The sequence below is a fragment of the Triturus cristatus genome, chromosome 7 (assembly GCF_964204655.1).
Source record: "Triturus cristatus chromosome 7, aTriCri1.1, whole genome shotgun sequence".
NCBI lineage: Eukaryota > Metazoa > Chordata > Amphibia > Caudata > Salamandridae > Triturus > Triturus cristatus.
In genome coordinates, this window is record NC_140590.1 from 299,135,000 (window position 1) to 299,153,429 (window position 18,430).

An 18,430-nucleotide genomic window follows, 5' to 3' on the forward strand; every position below is an offset into this window, starting at 1 on the left:
AAAAATAAAATAGAGAACCAAGTTAGCCCAACCTTAACGCTTGATCCTCAATATAGACTTTTATACAAATAATGTAACTGCCTTGGACTCTGAGTCCCAACAATAATGCTTAGCATTTGCATGGGTCCATCTAATGCGGCAGCCTTACCAAGGTAGAAATGGGGGCATTCCTCATAAGAGCATCAGCAGTTGTTTCCCTTCTTGAAGAATGGGCCCTTGGCTTACCAGCCAAAGGTCTATTCGCTTTTTCATAACGGATAACAGTACATGGCTATAGTTTGGATAAGGCTAGACCTATGCAAACAGCTCTATAGTTTACAAACAACTGTTAATCCTTATGTACATCATTTTTATTAGGCCGAGCCTGGGCAGTGCATGCGCTGCTTTGCAAGGCATGCTGTATTCGGTATATGGCTATCAGGGACTTTGGACACGCCCACCACTTTTGGTTGGTTAGTTGGGCTGCTTTTTAAAATTCCTTTTCTCTGTTTGGTTAATATTGTGCATCTGTCCCGCCTTTCGGTGCTTGGTTCCTGCCCAGTGGACATCACAAATTGATCCTGTTGGTTGGCCATCTCTGGCCATCTCTTGATTCCTTGCTGGCACACCCTCCTCCCCTCCCATCACTCTCAAATGCAGCATCCATCCATGTTGTTATCTGGAGGGGGAACATTTAGGGCCAGATGTATGACCAGTTTTTGCATGCAAAAACCTACATGGCCATGTACATACACTGTTTTGCGCGTCCTAAAAGAATTGCGAGTCACAAAATAGTGTTTTGCAACTCACAATTAGGAAGGGGCGTTCCCCTCCAAATAGCGAGTCTCTAGCCATGTATGAATGTTTTGCGACCACAATTGCGGTTGCAAAACACTTGCAATTTACCGCCCTCTTCAAGAGGGTGGTAATGGAGTCGCAAGTGGTAAGGGGTCCCCAGGAACATAAACGTTTTATTTTTATTTTTTTAAATGCATCCCGTTTTCCTTTAAGGAAAACGGGCAGCATTTTAAAAAAACACCTGCTTTATTGACAAGCAGTCCCAGACATGGAGGTCTGCTGAGCCCAGCAGGTCACCATTCCTGGGAGGGCCAACCATTCCCAATGGGGTCGCAAATTGCGAGTGGGTCATTAATATTTATGAGCCTCGCATTTTGAGACCCCATTGGGAATCGCAATCAGTGTCTCTGAAACTGTTGTACATTCCAAATGGCGACTTGCAATTGAGCGCAAATTGCGAGTCGCAAATTGGAATGGTCCTGCATGTGGCCCTTAGTCCCTTTTCTACAGGCCACTGGTCTACTGAAGAATGTCATGGGGTCCCGGAGGTAGACTCAAGATTAAAAATTTGCAATGCAATAGTTCTCACATTACTGAATGTTTGACCTATTGGAGTTGCAAATAATAGTGCAACGCCAATAGCTCATACTTTCAGTAATGCAAGACCTATTGCATTGCAAATGCTTGCTTAAATAGTAATAAAGCCCTCCTAACATCAACAACCTATCTGCTGGAAATGTAGGGTTCAGAAAAAAGGTTGGTAAAGAAATTTATTGTTTAATGTGGAAATCAGAAATTACTTTGGGAAAGAAAAAATAGTCCTTAAGGATGTTTTATTTCAATGGAAAACAATCCATGGTACTCCCACATTTATTACATATTACATCAGCCAGAATGCTATATTTCAAGTGGGATGCTGTTAATCAGCACAGTGTATTGGCTCATAGGACAGACCACTCAATTTAAAAAGTAAAATATTAAGTTCCAGAAGAGGAGAAATATTTTTGGCTGGTGGGTGATCTTTCTTTTGACCTTTAAAGTCCTATTTAAGTATGAACACTAAAGAAAGATGCCTGAGAAGGAGACTTCTGAAAAAGGATTAAAGATATTGCCTGACATTCTGGGGAGATTTGGCCTTTTCTGAGGTCTCTGGAGTGGAAAAGGGGAGACTTAAACATCCTGTATCCCACCACTGACATAGCTCAACTTGAGCCTGAATCTGGTGATCACCTAACGGACAGAGAGGGATCTGAGGGAAAGTACAAAGAAATCTTCTTGACCAAGTCATCGAAACAGCATTTCATAGTTATCTTGGATCTGGTAACCTTTAGGTGTAAGCAGATCACTTTAAAAAAAATATATATATTTATTGATTTATTTAAGTGTCATGATACACATATACCGTACAGTGCATGAGTACTTCCATAATTACAAAGCACTTTGAACATTGGTAATGAGCATTGCACATTTCGCCGACAGTTTACATTTTGAAACATGGTTTGTGACACTTTTAACATAACTACTTAAGATGGCCCCCTCTCCCACCAAATGAACCCTCATGAAATTATAGGTGGCCAGTATAAAAGTACAACACACTCTGACAAAGTTCAGTCTAGCAGCCACTCTCCTGAATATAAAATGTTACGTACATGGTCTTTTATCACGTCTTGGACACCTCTTACACAGCTGCACATATATAACTGCAGGACCCTGTAACCTCCAGACCCCTGCCATATCTCCTTTACAATTCTTTCGCCTTAAAGTCTTCCAATATCGCGTTCCACTCTAAGGAGATAGGCTTTTTGCGCAGACCCCGGTCTTCCTCCCTCTGAAGCACAGCGCTCTCTGCCTTGCCCCATCTCACCACCTCGCTATACCACTCCGTAACCAACGGTGCCTTAGTAGCTTTCCAGTGTTTAGTGATTGCACGCCTAGCCAGGATTTGCGCTAAGTTAACAAATCTGATCTTGTGGTTACCACTTTTGGACTTCATACCCAACCCCAGTAAGGAATGTTCCGCTAGTACACCTCGCCTCCCCGGGGCCACTTCCCTTAGGACCTCTTGCCCTTCCACCCAATATGGTTGTAAGCGTGGACAGGTCCATAGCATATGCAACAGGCCGGCAATAGGACTCCTGCACCGTGGGCATGCGTCCGACGTGTTCAGATCCATTGCGTGTTGTCTGCGGGGGTCAAGTACGTACGATGCACAATCATAAGTTGAAGGAATTTAAACTTTGCATTGCGTGACACCTTTCTCGGATATTCCAACACAGCATCCCATTCCTTATCTGTAAATACCCTATTCAGGTCTGCTGACCTCCTTTCTCGGAGTGCCCGCAGTGATATTCCTGCATGAGACCGAATACCCTGATAGAGCCATCTAGTCAAATGGCGGCTATTCCCCATCAAGTACTGTAAATGTACCAGTGCATGTGTCGGGAGTTCGTCACCAGTCGGGGCCCAAGTGGTTCTGATGTAGCGCATTATGGTTGCGTGTAGTGGGAACAGAGTGTTCGGTACTTCCCTCACCTCTACAAAGGTGTCATGATTCATCAGCGTGTTATCTGCGAACAACATCCCAACAGTATCTACACCCGCCTCCGCCCACGTAGAAATGTCTGTGTGAAACTGTTCCCAACGCTGTAGTTATACCGAGTAGGTGCATATGGAGTACGTGTCTTCGTATAAGCCAGTGCCCTTTTCCAGTATATTATTGCCACCTTCAGTAACGGGGAAGCGGATGGCGCAATCACTCCACCGGGCAGCAGCAGTGTGTGTAAGGTGCCTCTGTCCCATTCTCCCTGTGACATTTCTGTTTCCCGCAGGTTGCGCACCGCAATCCAATATGCTAACCACTGTAGTTGTCCCGCGTAGCAATATGCCCTGAAATCCGGCACGCCCATACCCCCACCTCTACTGGACAGTTGTAGCTTGGCTAGTCCTATCCGGCGCCGACCCGGACCCCAGATCAGCGCCATCAACAGTGTGTCCAGCAACTTGAACATGCTCGTTGGGAGCACAATTGGTAGGTTCGTGAAGTAATAAAGTAACCGTGGAAGCATCACTATTTTGGCAATAGCCACCCTACCGGCCACCGAAAGGGGGAGGGACGTCCAGAACTTTATTTGTCCTCTCAATGAATTTATCGCATGGGTCACATTGCCATCTATGACATCCACTGGTTCCCTATACACGTTGATACCCAGATACTTAATCTTAGCTGGCGCTACCCGGAATGACCACTGCCCAAATTGTATGGCGTCCGGCAACAACCCTTCTGTAAACTCAAAGGCATATGACTTAGTCTCATTAATAGCGAGCCCTGACAATGAGCGAAATGTTTGGAATAGCTCAGGAAGGGGCGAGGGGTCGAGGTTCGCGAGATATAGGATAATATCGTCTGCATAGGCTGAGACGATATGCGTATCATGGCCAGTTGTAATGCCCTTGTGGAGCGCCAGTCGATTAATTTTTTCCAATAATGGTTCCAGGGCTAGCACAAATATTAAGGGGGAGAGCGGACAACCCTGTCTTGTACCTCTCGCCACTGCATATTGCCTCGATATATATTGTCCTGTGCGAGCTCTAGCAATAGGGTTAGTGTATAAAAGGGAGACCCATTTTGTAAATGCCTCCGGTATACCGAATTTCGGTAGAGTTCGGAACATGTAGTCCCACCGGAGAGAGTCAAAGGCCTGACGCATGTCCAATGAGATACACCCTTGGTGTTGAGAGTGCAGCCTGGAGTGGGACATAAGGTGATGCAGCCGTCGGATGTTATGGGCCGTGCCACGGCCCGGTACGAACCCACATTGATCCGTGTGTAACAGATGGGGAACGTGACACTGGAGCCTGTTGGCTAACAATTTACTTAAAATTTTATAGTCGGTATTGAGTAATGAAAGGGGTCGATAACCCGAAATATCTCTGCTATCCCTGCCCGGTTTGGGTCAAAAGACCACCAGCGCTTGAAAAGTGGCAAGTTCCAGAGATTGCTGAAACATTTGCCTTAGGTGGGGGACCAGCAAGGGCATATATGTCACATAAAACTCTGCCGGTAGACCATCCAGCCCCGGGGTCTTATTTCTGGGAAGGGCACTAATAGCAGTTCTGATTTCTGCCTCCGTCACTGGGCTCTCAAGCTCCTCCCTGATCTCATCCGATATTTGTGTGAGGGGGAGGTCCTCAAAGAAAGAGTCAAACTGATTCTGATAATGCTCTGCCGGGGCGGCATATAGCATCTCTTAATATGATTGAAAGGCCTCATTTATTTCTAGTTGTGTGGTGGCTAGTACCCCCTCCTGTGTATAAATTTCAAGTATCTGAGCCGACTGTGGGGCGTTACGTATTATCCTGGCCAACAACGGTCCTGTCCCATAGGTGTCTGCCCCCCGAACTAAAGTAGCTAATTCCAAGTGTGATAAAATATCACACTCCACTTACCCAACTTGCATCATGGACACCGAACTCTCGTTCGGGGATGAGATTCTAGCAGAGATCCTCAACACACCATCTCTACTAGCAGAAACCATAGTCACCAATACGGTAAAGAACTCGGATGAATGGGAAGCTCTCTCTTCTAAGAAAAAGGAACAAATACGCACAGCACTTCATGGGGCATTTATGACGGAGTACCTCTGGAAAAACACGGCCCCGAGAGGCCTTATTGTTACCAACGAACCAAGATTGTTTCTTAACAATAAGGAGTTCAGAATCAATTGGTCAAGCATCGCCTGGAAGTGCACAAAAGACTGGCTCATTCTTATCATGAACACCGCCAGACAACTGGCAGATGCCCTCCTTATTGAGATACAACAGAGTGAGGGCAGACTAAAGACAACGGTCCAACTTTCAGCCTTTAAGAAGAAGCTTGAGGAAATCAACAAAGACTACTCTGATTATAAGGAGTATCTAACACAGTCAAAACTTACGAAACTCCGGAAGGATGTACAAAAATTCAGTAGAGAAACGGTTTACCCATACATCACGGATGAACACTATGACAAACCAGCCCCCCAACAGCCAGGGAGAAGACAATGGTTCAGACCCACCCCCCAGAACTGGACATTCAGCTCTGGAGAGGAAAGAAGTGACAGTAGCAGCGACGAGGGTTCAGGACCACAATTTCGAAAACCAATGGGTTACCATCATCCGATGATGCAAGCCCCACATCCTCAACCCCCTCCGTTCGGCTTCTGGCCACAGCCATACTACCAACCAGGGTTGGGATTTCCACAAGGACAACCGCCTTTTTTATTCCAGGGCCGTGGCAGAGGGAGAGGCCGACAAAAACGAAGAAACACGAGAGTCCAATGGGAAGACCAACCACAACCACCCCATATAGTAGTAACCAGGAGCAGAGGGAGAGTGGAAACGCCCTCGACGAGCAGGGAGCAACCAACATAGTTAACATCAGCAAACACATACTCTCGCACGAGGAGACGACCGTCCTCTCCAAGGGTCTGGGATTTGTTCCCACACCCAAAAATGACCCCTTTGTCCTACATACGGAATTGGCCCAATTCTTCCGTAAAATCAAACTCCGTGATTTCTTCGGAGACACGGTAGAAGATGCGGAAGAAAAGAAGTCAACAGGGCTCAGAACAAAGTCCACTTTCCAACCACCTAACCAAAACATCTCATGCCACATACTTGCATTCGAACAGGCCGTGCTAAAAGACATTGAAGACATTAACTTCCGGAATACTCGAGGGTTTGATAACCTTACTGGGAAAGAACGTACGGCCCTCAAAAATTTAAGTAATAACAAAGACTTAATCATAAAACCAGCTGACAAAGGGGGTGCCATAGTCGTTATGAATAGCGATATGTACCGAGAGGAATGCTTGAGACTACTCTCTGACTCCAACAGCTACATCGTACATAGAACTGACCCCACAGGTCCACTGATGACCAGGATCAAAAGCATGGTTACAGAGGCACTCGGCAACGACTGGATCACTAAACAAGAGGCCGACTTCCTCGTAAATGAGGAACCCAGAATGCCCAAATTCTACACACTCCCGAAGATTCATAAAAACCGAATGCCTCCACCAGGCAGACCAATTGTGTCTGGTATAGGGTCAGCACTAGAGCCACTTTCACAGTTCTGTGACTGGTTTCTTCGCCCCATTGTTAAAGAATCTTTGTCTTACCTCAGGGACACGAAGGATGTCCTTTGCCTCCTCAGAGACCTCACGGTGGATACAACCAATGATTGGCTAATAACTATGGACATAGAAGCTCTATATACGAGCATACCACAGAGACGCACCTTGGAAGTTGTGGAAAATATCATCCTCAATAGAGAGTGGGACTTTTTAACCCCACAACATTTTGTGATGGAATGTGCGGAACTTGCGCTCACTGAGAACTTCTTCGAGTTCGAGAAAGTCATCTATCACCAGATCACTGGTACTTCAATGGGGAGCACCTTTGCCCCCAGTATGGCCTGCCTGTACGTTCAACAATTCGAGGACGACTTCATCCACAATCCACACAATCCATTCCTACAACATCTTAGGATTTGGAAACGCTACATAGATGATGTTCTTATAGTATGGAATGGGACTGAAGAAGAGGCAATAAGATTTGTCCAGTGGGTCAACACCAAAGATGCCCACCTCAGATTCACCCACACCATCAATAAAAACCATGCTATCTTCCTTTAACTAGACATCACTATGACTAACGAAGGGATTACCACCAAGGTGCACAACAAGCCCACCGACAAGAACAGCCTTCTATTATATGAGAGCTACCATCCCAAGGCCCTGAGACAAAACCTCCCGGTTGGACAATTTCTTCGGGTAAGGAGGAACTGCTCTGATATCGATACATTCGAAGAACAAGCATCCCACCTTGAAACAAAACTTGTTGCTCGCCACTACCCCAAAAAGATGGTACGCAAGGCTAAGAAGCGAGCAAGAAACAACCCAAGGGAAGCACTTTTAGAGGATGTGGTGAAAGAGAATACCGAAAGAACAGTATGCGTTACCACATTCACCCCTGTTTCAAACACAGTGCAGAAGATAATTAGGAAAAGATGGAACATTCTGAACAGCGCGGGAAAACAGTGGGATCCCCCACTGTTTGCATTCAAACGCAACAAAAACCTGTGAGACCAACTTGTTGATGCCAGCATGCCAACTACATTTGGCACTGAACAACAGAGGCTCTGGGATCAACCACGAGTGATGGGACATTTTACATGTGGGGGATGCACTTCCTGCAATCTTACTACCAACACCAAAGAAGTCAACATAGGTACAGGTAAACCGTGGCAACTCCGCAAATTCAGCAACTGCAACACCGAGAATGTTGTTTACCTCCTGACATGCCCATGTGGTCTCCAGTATGTTGGCATGACAACCAGAAAAATCAGGATACGCATCAACGAACACTGCAGTACCATAAGATGCAAAATAACGAATACCAAACTCACACGTCACTTTTTGGAGAAACATCACAAGGACACCGACCTTCGATGGACTATCCTTGAAGTCATGAACAAAAGCAGATTTGACCTTTCAAAAGCCCTTCACAAAAGGGAACAACGTTGGGTCTTCCGTCTGCGATCCCATGAGAGGGGCCTTAACGACGACATCCCATGGCTCCAATTGAGTAGATAATCCCTCTCCCTGTGTATAGTTACCGTTATGGCCTGAACCTCGTCAACCGTGCCATTAATCACTGTCTCTACACCAATTTTTAACACCCTCACTGGCCACCTTAACCAAAGTAACCCCCCTTTTAACTTGGCACCTTTGTGCCCCCATGGCACTGCAAGATTGTCCCCCCCTTTTTCATCCTGTACGCAAATCGTGAAGACAGGTTCCTTTCTACACATTTACATCTCGGGCGCCCCCTTGGCACTCGGTCCTTTCGCTCGCCCTATCATGCCCAACTTTGGTTTAGGCGACTGCTGTTTGGGATAGACGCCGGGCGAACGCCTTCGGCGGATCGCTGCCGCTGCACCACACCACCCTCGCATCACCATGGCAACCCCCGACGCTTTCTCCATTTCATCTTAACCATACAAGTACTACTGGTTCTGCATGGTTGTCCACGCCCACTTCCACACTTCGCATTGGTCTACGGAGAATGTTTCAGAACTCATTCTCACTACGCCACCCCCGCGTTACCTAGACAATTCTGGACGCGCTGTCACACACGTGACACCAACCATGGGCGGGTCCGTTGACTCGTCCTCCTTATTTGGGCACACGCCGCTGCTGGGACAATACTATTGGCCTACCGCTGCGGCCATGACAAAACCAGGCACTACGCTGCATGCATCTTCCTCACGTCCACTCGGGACACCGGAAACAACACACCAGGAACCATGACTAAACCAGGCACTACGCTGCATGCATCTTCCTCACGTCCACTCGGGACACCGGAAACAACACACCAGGAACTACTTCTCAGCCGTAACTGCTCAACGCTGACTGCAATTACGACCTCAAACACATTATTTAAACGCGACCCCGCGGACTCACTCCTACATTCGGGAGGACCGGGAGCAACACCATAGGCTGAACGCGGGACATTTTGCCTGAGACAGTAAGAGTGTGAATGCATTTTAACCGTAACTGGACCCCTCTGGCCCGTTACTGTGTGAATGAACGTGTATTTTACTCGCATGTGGAGTTTCAAGGTTCCATACACCGTATGATAATATTCTTCTGAATACTGTGATTTACCTTCTCTCCCTCCAGAATGAACAGGAGTGTCCCCTCGCCTCCCCCCATGTGGCAAGTAGTTGTCTCAACTAGGGTAAGACCCACGAGAGCATCTTGACTCTCAATCTGTTTGTGTACACACATAGAGTGGCACAAGCCACGTGATTAGTCACTCACTTTAAGGAACTTACGCATGCGCTGTTTCTTTTTCATTTTTTGTCTTTAAATGTTATATGTGTTTTTGACCCATCTCTACAGTTATTACACAATTGTTTGTTCCCCACCTACCGTCCTTTTGTTTTTAGCATCATATAGTTATTGGCCACATTAAAATTTTCTTCTGGTAACTATAATGATTTTTAACTTCACGTTCCACCCCACGGGCCCCCACTCTTTAGTTTAGAAGTGCATCCCTGTCTCCAGGTGTATGCCCGCCCTCCATCAAACGAAGGTTTTGGAGGGCGAGGACTGGCCGATGATGAAGCATGACACCAGGTGGTGTGTGAGATCAGTCAGTAACTTTTTGTGAGATGTCCTAACTCACAACAGTTCTATAACTGTAGTAGGGTCACACTTCACTAGGAGTAGCTTTCTGTGGTAAATATTTAGTAATGGAGGCCGCTAGCTCCTAGAACCCCACGCCTCCCATTACCTCCTCCACACACTGTGGAGTTTCCCTTGTGATTACAACAACGGTCCTGCCCTATCAGCCTCTGCATGCTGCTTTTGGGTATATAAGGTGTAATATAGTACTCATAAGTATTCCAGTAGTTCTGCATATTGAATATTTGCTTTCTGTAGTTCCTCCTGCCCTGAGCCATTCTGTATAGCCTCCTGTTTTAACTCACTGAGGTTATTCTTAACAGTTTTGAGACGATTAAGTATAGCAGTACTAATTGCAACTCCCCGCAGCACTGTCTTGAATGTGTCCCCCTCAAGCTGACGAGTGCTGGCAGCATGTGCATTCACATCAAAATAGTTAGTTATCGCTGTGGATAGCGCATCCCTGAACACGGAATCCTCCAGCAAAATAGGCTGCAGTTTCCATGTCGGAACGGGTGTAGGCACGCTCCCCCATTTCACAACTACTTCCAACGGGTTATGATCGGAGAGAGTTTTACCTAAGTATGTAGTGTCCAATACATTAGCTACTAGGGACACTGGGCAAAAAATCCTGTCAATACAGGTGTGAAGGCCGTGAGGTGGGGAATAAAAGGAGTACTCTTTGGCTGCCGGGTGTTTCATGCGCTATACATCACTTACTCCCCATCCATCCGCCCATCTACGCAGAGCCTCAGCTTGTTTCTTGCTTCCTGTATTTTGCAATGGTGGGTGAGACCTATCCATATCTACATCAAGCACTGCATTGCAATCGCCACCTTTCACCCAAGGGTAGGAGTCCCACCCCGCCAACGCTGTGGATAACAGGTCCAGAAATGTATCCTGCTCCGAATTTGGGGTATATATACTTCCCAATACCACATTGCGCCCATCCAGAGTATCCAGCAGGAGCACATATCTGCCATTTACATCAACTCGCTGTTCTAACAGCGCAAAGGGAGTGCCATTCCGTATCCAAATGGCAGCTCCCCTAGCAAATGCCGAGTATGAGGTATGAAACAACTACCCCCTCCATTTCTTTTGCATTTTAAGGACTTCAGTCTTTGTGAGATGAGAATCTTTGAGGAAAGCGATATGCACCTTCCTGCGGTTAAGCTGCGCAAGGATTCTATGTCTTTTGTGTATGGAACCTAGCCCTCGTACGTTCCAAAACGTGAGCGTGTATGTGCTAAAGTGCGCCATTTATGTCGATGTTACGGATAGGGACCTGTCTCATCTTCCCGGCCCTTGGTGGAGTGTGCTGCAAACCTATAATATGGTTCATGTCAAAACTGCCCAATACAACTCCCAATACCAGGTTCCCCCAGAGAACGTTAGAGGACCAAACTAATAACCAAAAACAATAACAAAGTGCAGCCGCCGTAGGGGAGCAGTAACCACCATGCTGTTGCATACAGTAGTCCGCATGCAGATACATTATTTTCAGCGCTCCAACTCCAGCCCCATCAACTCAATGTAATCTTTAAGAACGGGGCATACAAGCGTCATTATGTACATTTAAACACAATAAACAGCACTGTATACGATACCATCTTCCGGAGGGACCCATACACCACATCAACATTCGTTCATAGTCTGTGGAGTAACCAATGGAAACACCGTTAAACTATTCTCAGAGTCTGATCGGATTGTATCGTCCTCCGATGAGTGAACAGTCTTATCTCGGGATTGGGCGTCGTGATCCGCGGCTGTCAGGAGAGCGTCCCTTTGACTGTCCGATATCTGCACCGGCGATGGGCTCACACCGGTCCCGCCTCCACGTCCGCTGTTCCCCTCCGAGGTCGTTGTCCCCGTAATTCGCATCAAGGACCTTGCAGATTGACTCAGTGACGTCCCAGCTTGCGTCACAGGCGGTGTAAACGTAATCTCCAGCCAGTCCTCCACTTCCTCAGGATTATCAAAAAATAGGGTTTTCTTGCCATAGATGACCTTCAAGCAGGCCGGAAAGAGCAGGGCGTATTTCAGGTTGCGTTGTTGCAATTACTTTATGGCGTTTTGAAAAGTAGCTCTCGCTTTCTGAACTGCGATCGTAAAATCTGGGTACAGAGAGATTGTTTTGTTCTCATAACGGATGGAGGCGTTCTCCCTTGCAGTCCGCAGGATCGTGTCCCGGTCCTTATAGTTCAGAATTCTGGCTATTAATGTTCTCTGCAGTGCCCCCACTGGGGGAGGCTTGGATGGCACCCTATGTGCCCTCTCAAAACTATAAAGGTCCGATAGGCCCTCTTTCGCCACGTGTTCCCACAGCCATGTTTCCATGAATTGGGTTGGATTGCGTCCTTAACTCCGCTCCGGTATACACAGCAAGCGAACATTGTTGCGGCAGGAGCGTCCTTCGGCTTCATCCACCTTGTCCTGTAGTCCCCACAACTGGCGTTGGAATTGCTCCATTTGGGAGGTATACATAGTTTGTTGAGGTATCAGATCATCCAGTGCAAGTTTATTTGATTTCACCTTTTCAGACAGTTTCTTGTGGTCTGCCTGCAGTAGGTTCAAGCTAGTGGTGAGTGTCCCAATATGTATTTCAATCGCCTACGTGAGTCCTGTATCTCTTTTAGGATGAGGTCCAGCTTATCCTGGTGTTGGTCAGACCCCATGGGTGGCACTACCTCAGTGTCCGAACCCTGCGTCCCCTCTTTACGCACAGCAGTGGTCGGATCACCAGACGCAGGAGGATCAGGTTGTTTTGCCCTGGGGCGGCCCATTGGAGCAATTAACAATACTTTCACTCCACAGGATTCGTGCAAGAAATTCCCACAGAAGCGGCCCCTGTTGGTCGTCACACTGTGTACTGCGTGCAGTCTGCACTGCCAACCGCACAGATCCGTCTCCGTCTGAATATGCGTGGCCAGGTAGGGGGGGCCTCACCCCCACCAGCACACCTCAGGCCTCCCAGGGGAGACAAGTAACGTAGAGCAGTGCACGGGAGAGAACCCCTTCAGCAATCCACCAGCACTCCTCTATAGCAGGGATATATACACCTCCCAGTCGGCACACTGCAGTATTCCTCTGCAGTGTAGGACAGAACGCAGGGCAGCAGCGCAGTGCCAGTATCAGTCTGGGCCTCACCGGCGTGGCCCCTCCCGCAGACCCCGTCTGCCATCCTCAGGCAAGTGTCTCGTGGGTTGTAGCTGTACAGCTCTCCCCAATATCGTCCGTCCAGCACTTCCAGTGCCCTCATAAACAAAGCAGCGGTGCTGCAGTCCCACATGCACTGTCCTCCTCACAGCAGTTGAGAGCAGCTGGGCAAAAGTATACCAGCAGCGGATCCTCCCCCCCTCACCAAGCACATAGGGCCATGACGTAGTAGCAGGCAAGGCCAGGACCCAGTCTCTCCGATCACAACTGTCAGGGAGATCCCCCAGCACGGTTCATCAGGGGTGTTCCTGTAGTCCCGTCCGCTTGTGCGGGGTTTCCCACAACTCACTTGCGGCATTTCAGGGTGCAGTAGCGAGTCATCGCCTCCCGCGGCCTTCGGCTGCCATCTTGTTGCTTCCCAATCAGGCAGTCGGCACTGTTCCCTGGCCGACACACAGCGCGCACCAGCCCGCTCCTCCACCAGCCGCCTGAGCGTTCGCGCCGCCGTCAGTCACTGCCTCCCAGATGGTGCCCTCCAGTATCCGGCAGCTCCGATCCCGTCTACCGCCCCATTTGGCCGCGCCCCGACGGGTCACAGCTCCCGGGCAAGTCGGCACGAACCCTCCGGCCAAGCAATGTCGGGTCCCTCCACAGTCGGGCCGTCGGTGCCACAGGTGCTCCGCTGTGCTCCAGAGCACTTTGGTGAGAATGCGGCCCCCGTTCAAGCAGGATACTGAACATAGTACCCCCAGGGGCACCCCGCTCACCCCCCTCCCCCAAATTTAGGTTACCCAAAGAAGACACAAGAAACAGTTGTAAATGGGTAACAAATGCTGCAGGATTTATTACATAATTCCAGGATATGTAATAGGTGGGTTATCTTACGGGCGATCCAAGGGCAGGCGGCCATCTACTTCACCTGCCCCGCCTGATGAGCCGGGCAGCACGGGAACGACCCGCAAGTGCTGCCCCCCAAGTGATTCTTTTTTCGATCACGTGCCGTTGAAATTCTACTCACACCCCCCCTCTCGGGGCGGAGCGTCGCATAGCAAGCCCCCGGTTGTTCAGGCCCACAACCGCCCGCAGGCCTAGCGGGGCACCGACCGGCTTCCGGGACCTCTCTGGAGGCTCCTCGTTTTGGCTCAGGCACCACGTGGTGCCGCGCAGAGGTACCCTTTGTACCGGCCTGCTTCCAGATCGCCCTGTAACTCCGCCTGCAACGAAAAATAAAACATTAAAACGTTCAGCCAAAAACCCCACCCCACCACACCACGCCGGGTAAGCGGTAGGGAGGGTAAAAAGGCGAGGTGGGCGACAAAGAGGTCGCCAGTGAGGGTGGGGGAAGGCTAAATAGCCTTCCCCTCACACCTGGGCCCGGAAGTGACGCGCCTTGCGCGTCACTTCCGGCCCCCGACACGGAGGGGGGCACAATCAGGATCCCTGCCCCCGCCCCCCCCCGAAGGAGGGAGTGGGGAGGGGTGACCGGGGCCCCGGGGCCACTAAGGCGCCGACCGCCGAGTGGCCCCCTGCGGGGGCCGCGGTCAGCGGCATAGTACCCCCAGGGGCACCCCGCTCACCCCCCTCCCCCAAATTTAGGTTACCCAAAGAAGACACAAGAAACAGTTGTAAATGGGTAACAAATGCTGCAGGATTTATTACATAATTCCAGGATATGTAATAGGTGGGTTATCTTACGGGCGATCCAAGGGCAGGCGGCCATCTACTTCACCTGCCCCGCCTGATGAGCCGGGCAGCACGGGAACGACCCGCAAGTGTTGCCCCCCAAGTGATTCTTTTTTCGATCACGTGCCGTTGAAATTCTACTCACACCCCCCCTCTCGGGGCGGAGCGTCGCATAGCAAGCCCCCGGTTGTTCAGGCCCACAACCGCCCGCAGGCCTAGCGGGGCGCCGACCGGCTTCCGGGACCTCTCTGGAGGCTCCTCGTTTTGGCTCAGGCACCACGTGGTGCCGCGCAGAGGTACCCTTTGTACCGGCCTGCTTCCAGATCGCCCTGTAACTCCGCCACAGCCCTGGAGGCGGCTAACCGTCGCAGCCAGGGCCCCCACCAACCTAGCTCTTTACCTGCACCCTCTATTCACCAATGCTTCGCTTAAATCCAATAAAAACAGGTCCATGCCTATTTGGGAGAGGTGTACTCCATCCAAGTCGAAGTACCCCTTCACATTCCCCCGAATCATCTCATGGCGAATAAAGCCCAAACCCCTTTGGGCTGTGAACTTACGCATTGCTCCATTAATGCGCCTCCTAGAGTGCTCCACCGCTTCCAAGGATTTAGCTCCCCGCCAAGACCTGCGGGGGATGATCTCAGACCACACGATCTCACACTCGCCCAGACGTTTGCAGATTTCCCCTAAGTCTCTTTTCATGGCTAATAACAGCAATCGTCTCCCTAGGGTAACAAGGTCGTTACCGCCCAGGTGTATCACCAACAGGTGGGGCAAGGTGGACCCGTGTGCTCTTAGTCTCTGCTCGATCTTATTCCTGAGTTCGAACCATCTCATCCCCGGCACCCCCATCCATTCCACTTCGGTCTGCGGGAAGTGTCGCATCCAATTACGGTGCAATGCCCATTGGGCCGCCCGGGCGACAAATGAATGCCCGATCACCCACACCACTCGTCCTAATAAAGAGGAGACATGGTGTACACACAAGTTATTTAATCAGAAAGGGTGATTTCAACGATACACACCATAAATCACAAACACATTACTGACCGCTGCCTCACGGGCGAACGTATATCTTATAGCAATCAGATTCCCAACGCCCCAGTTTCTTCACCTGGGCGGCCTCTAATCCCGCCAGGTGAGCGGCGGTGGCAGCGCCAATGCGGAAGGAGTGGCTGGAATACCTTCTGTCCGGCCGGGCGAGCCCCGCCCTGGCTAAACTGGCCCTGATTACCTGCTCGAACTGGTATCTAGTTACAGGGGTGCCATTTGAATGCAACAGGAGATAACCAGGGCCAGGCGGTCTGTGTTCCAAAAACGCCTTTACCCATTGTACTGGGCAGAACCTGGGGTCACCTAGGGGCTGGAGAACCACCCTGATCCCCCGCCCCGCCTGATCAGTCTTGGACTTGCGTAAAAGAATGGTCAGTGACCCGGAAATGGACACGTCTGAAATTGCCAGCGCATCCCCTGAACAGTCGACCTTGGACCTAGCCACTAACTCACTGACTCTGAAAGCCCCGAAGAATGCTAAGCAGAATGTGGCTGAAAACAGCGTGGCCTCGTAATGAGAGTAGGTGACTAACTCGAGAGCCCCTAGCATGCCTTTCAGGATTTCGAAATCAATGGGCGCTCGATTATCAGGGGCCCTGGGCTCCTCCCTAGCCCAACCCTTCAAGGCGGCCCGGATGGGATAGGAGTTAGTGGGATCCGCCCCGCCAGACAACCTAGTGTCGTGGCTTACGGCTGCCAAGTGACTGCCCACCCATGAGCGGCTCTTCCCTTGTCCCCTAGCCCACACCAGGAATGCTCGGACCTGGGACACCAACGCAGCACCTGAAGTACCCAGTGCCACCGAAGTTGCTCTGAATGTTGCCATGTGGGCGCTGTAACGCTTTCTGGTACCTGGGGCCAGAGCTCTTTCTCCCATCGCTTTCAGGCTCAGTCCCACTGCAGGATCCTCCATAGATGGTCCGGGAATGGGGTCATCTGCGCTCTCGCCCGCGGCCAGGCCTCCCTGAATCGGAGCCACTGAAAACGAGAAAGAGCGTCAGCTGCCACATTTTGAATCCCCTCAATGTGCCTGGCTTTAAACTCTACATTGATGCGCAGGCAAGCCCGGACCAACTCCCTTAGTAAGCACAGCACCAGCCGGCACCTGGCGGACTGGTTGTTAATTGCCTGAACGACCGCCATGTTGTCAGACCAGAAAACCACCTTTCTGTCTGACAATGCCGCCGGCCATAGGTGTAATGCAACAACAATCGGGAAGAGCTCCAACACTGTAACATTTTTGGTGATCCTACGCCTGCGCCAAACATTGGGCCATCCCTGCGCGCACCATTCTTCGCCCAGGATAGCCCCAAAACCTTCCCTGCCTGAGGCATCTGTGAAAAGACAGAGTTCCTGACTATCAATCCAGGGCTGCTTCCAAATAACCGTCCCGTTAAAGCAGGCGAAGAATTCGCTCCATACCGCCAGATCCTGCTTCAGCCCTGTCCCCAACTTGACCCAGTGATGTTTCTTCTTTATACCAGCAGTCGCCCTAGCTAGCCTGCGTGCAAAGACCCTCCCCATGGGTATGACCTTTAGCGCAAAATTCAGGGTCCCTAGCAGGCATTGGATTTCACCTAGAGTAGCCTTGTCCCTACCCAGTAGATCGCAGATCTCCTGACGCAGGGCCTGTACCTTATCCGCAGGGAGTCGGGACACGCCCTTTACCGTGTCCAACTCGATGCCCAAGAATACCAAAACCTGCGCTGGACCCTCGGTCTTACCAGGAGCTAAAGGTACGCCCAAGTGTCCTGCCAATTCCTTGAAACATTGCAGCGCCCGTGCACAATCTTGCGAGTCAGCTCCCCCGATAAAAAGGAAATCATCCAGGTAGTGGGTCACTCCCTCAATGCCATACCAGTTTGTTAAGGCCCACTGTAGGAAGGAGCTGAACGCCTCAAAGTACGCACAAGACACCGAGCATCCCATGGGCATACACCTATCATAAAAGACCTGGTCCCCCCACTTGAAGCCCAGAAGGTGTTGGCTGTCCGGGTGTACTGGCAGGAGCCGGAAGGCCGATTCGATATCAGACTTGGCCAACCAGGCTCCCTTCCCTGCCCTCCTGATCATGTCGACTGCCAGGTCTAGGGAGCAGTAAGACACTGAGCATTTACCTTCGTCCAGCCAGGAATTCACGGAGTCCCCTTCTGGGTGTGATAGGTTGTGGATAAGTCGGAAAGCCCCTGGCTCCTTTTTTGGTACCACCCCCAGGGGAGAAATCACAAAGTGGGGCATCGGGGGTGATGAAAATGGGCCCGCCACCCTGCCCAAAGACACCTCCTTCGCTATTTTATCCCGCACTACCTCCGGGTGTTCCCTAGCTGACTTCTGATTCTCCGCATCCCTGCTCACTAAGGGGCCTTGATAAGGAATGCGGAAACCGTCTAAGAAACCCTCAGAAATGAGGGACCCTTCCTTGCCAGTGTAACCGCGGAGTGCGCTGAGGAGGTTCTTTACGCAGATGGGGGAGGGCCCTTTCACATGGTCGTGTGGGGCTAGGTCATGCGCGCTGGCAGCTGTGTACG

At 50.2% G+C, this 18,430-nt stretch overlaps 1 protein-coding gene across 1 annotated transcript in view; it reads right to left on the minus strand.

Moving 5' to 3' along the window:
• The window catches only part of LOC146809490 (dickkopf-related protein 3-like), a 1,194,695-nt gene that overhangs the window by 282,921 nt on the left and 893,344 nt on the right, over window positions 1–18,430 (minus strand). The gene's annotated exons all lie outside the window — the stretch shown is intronic.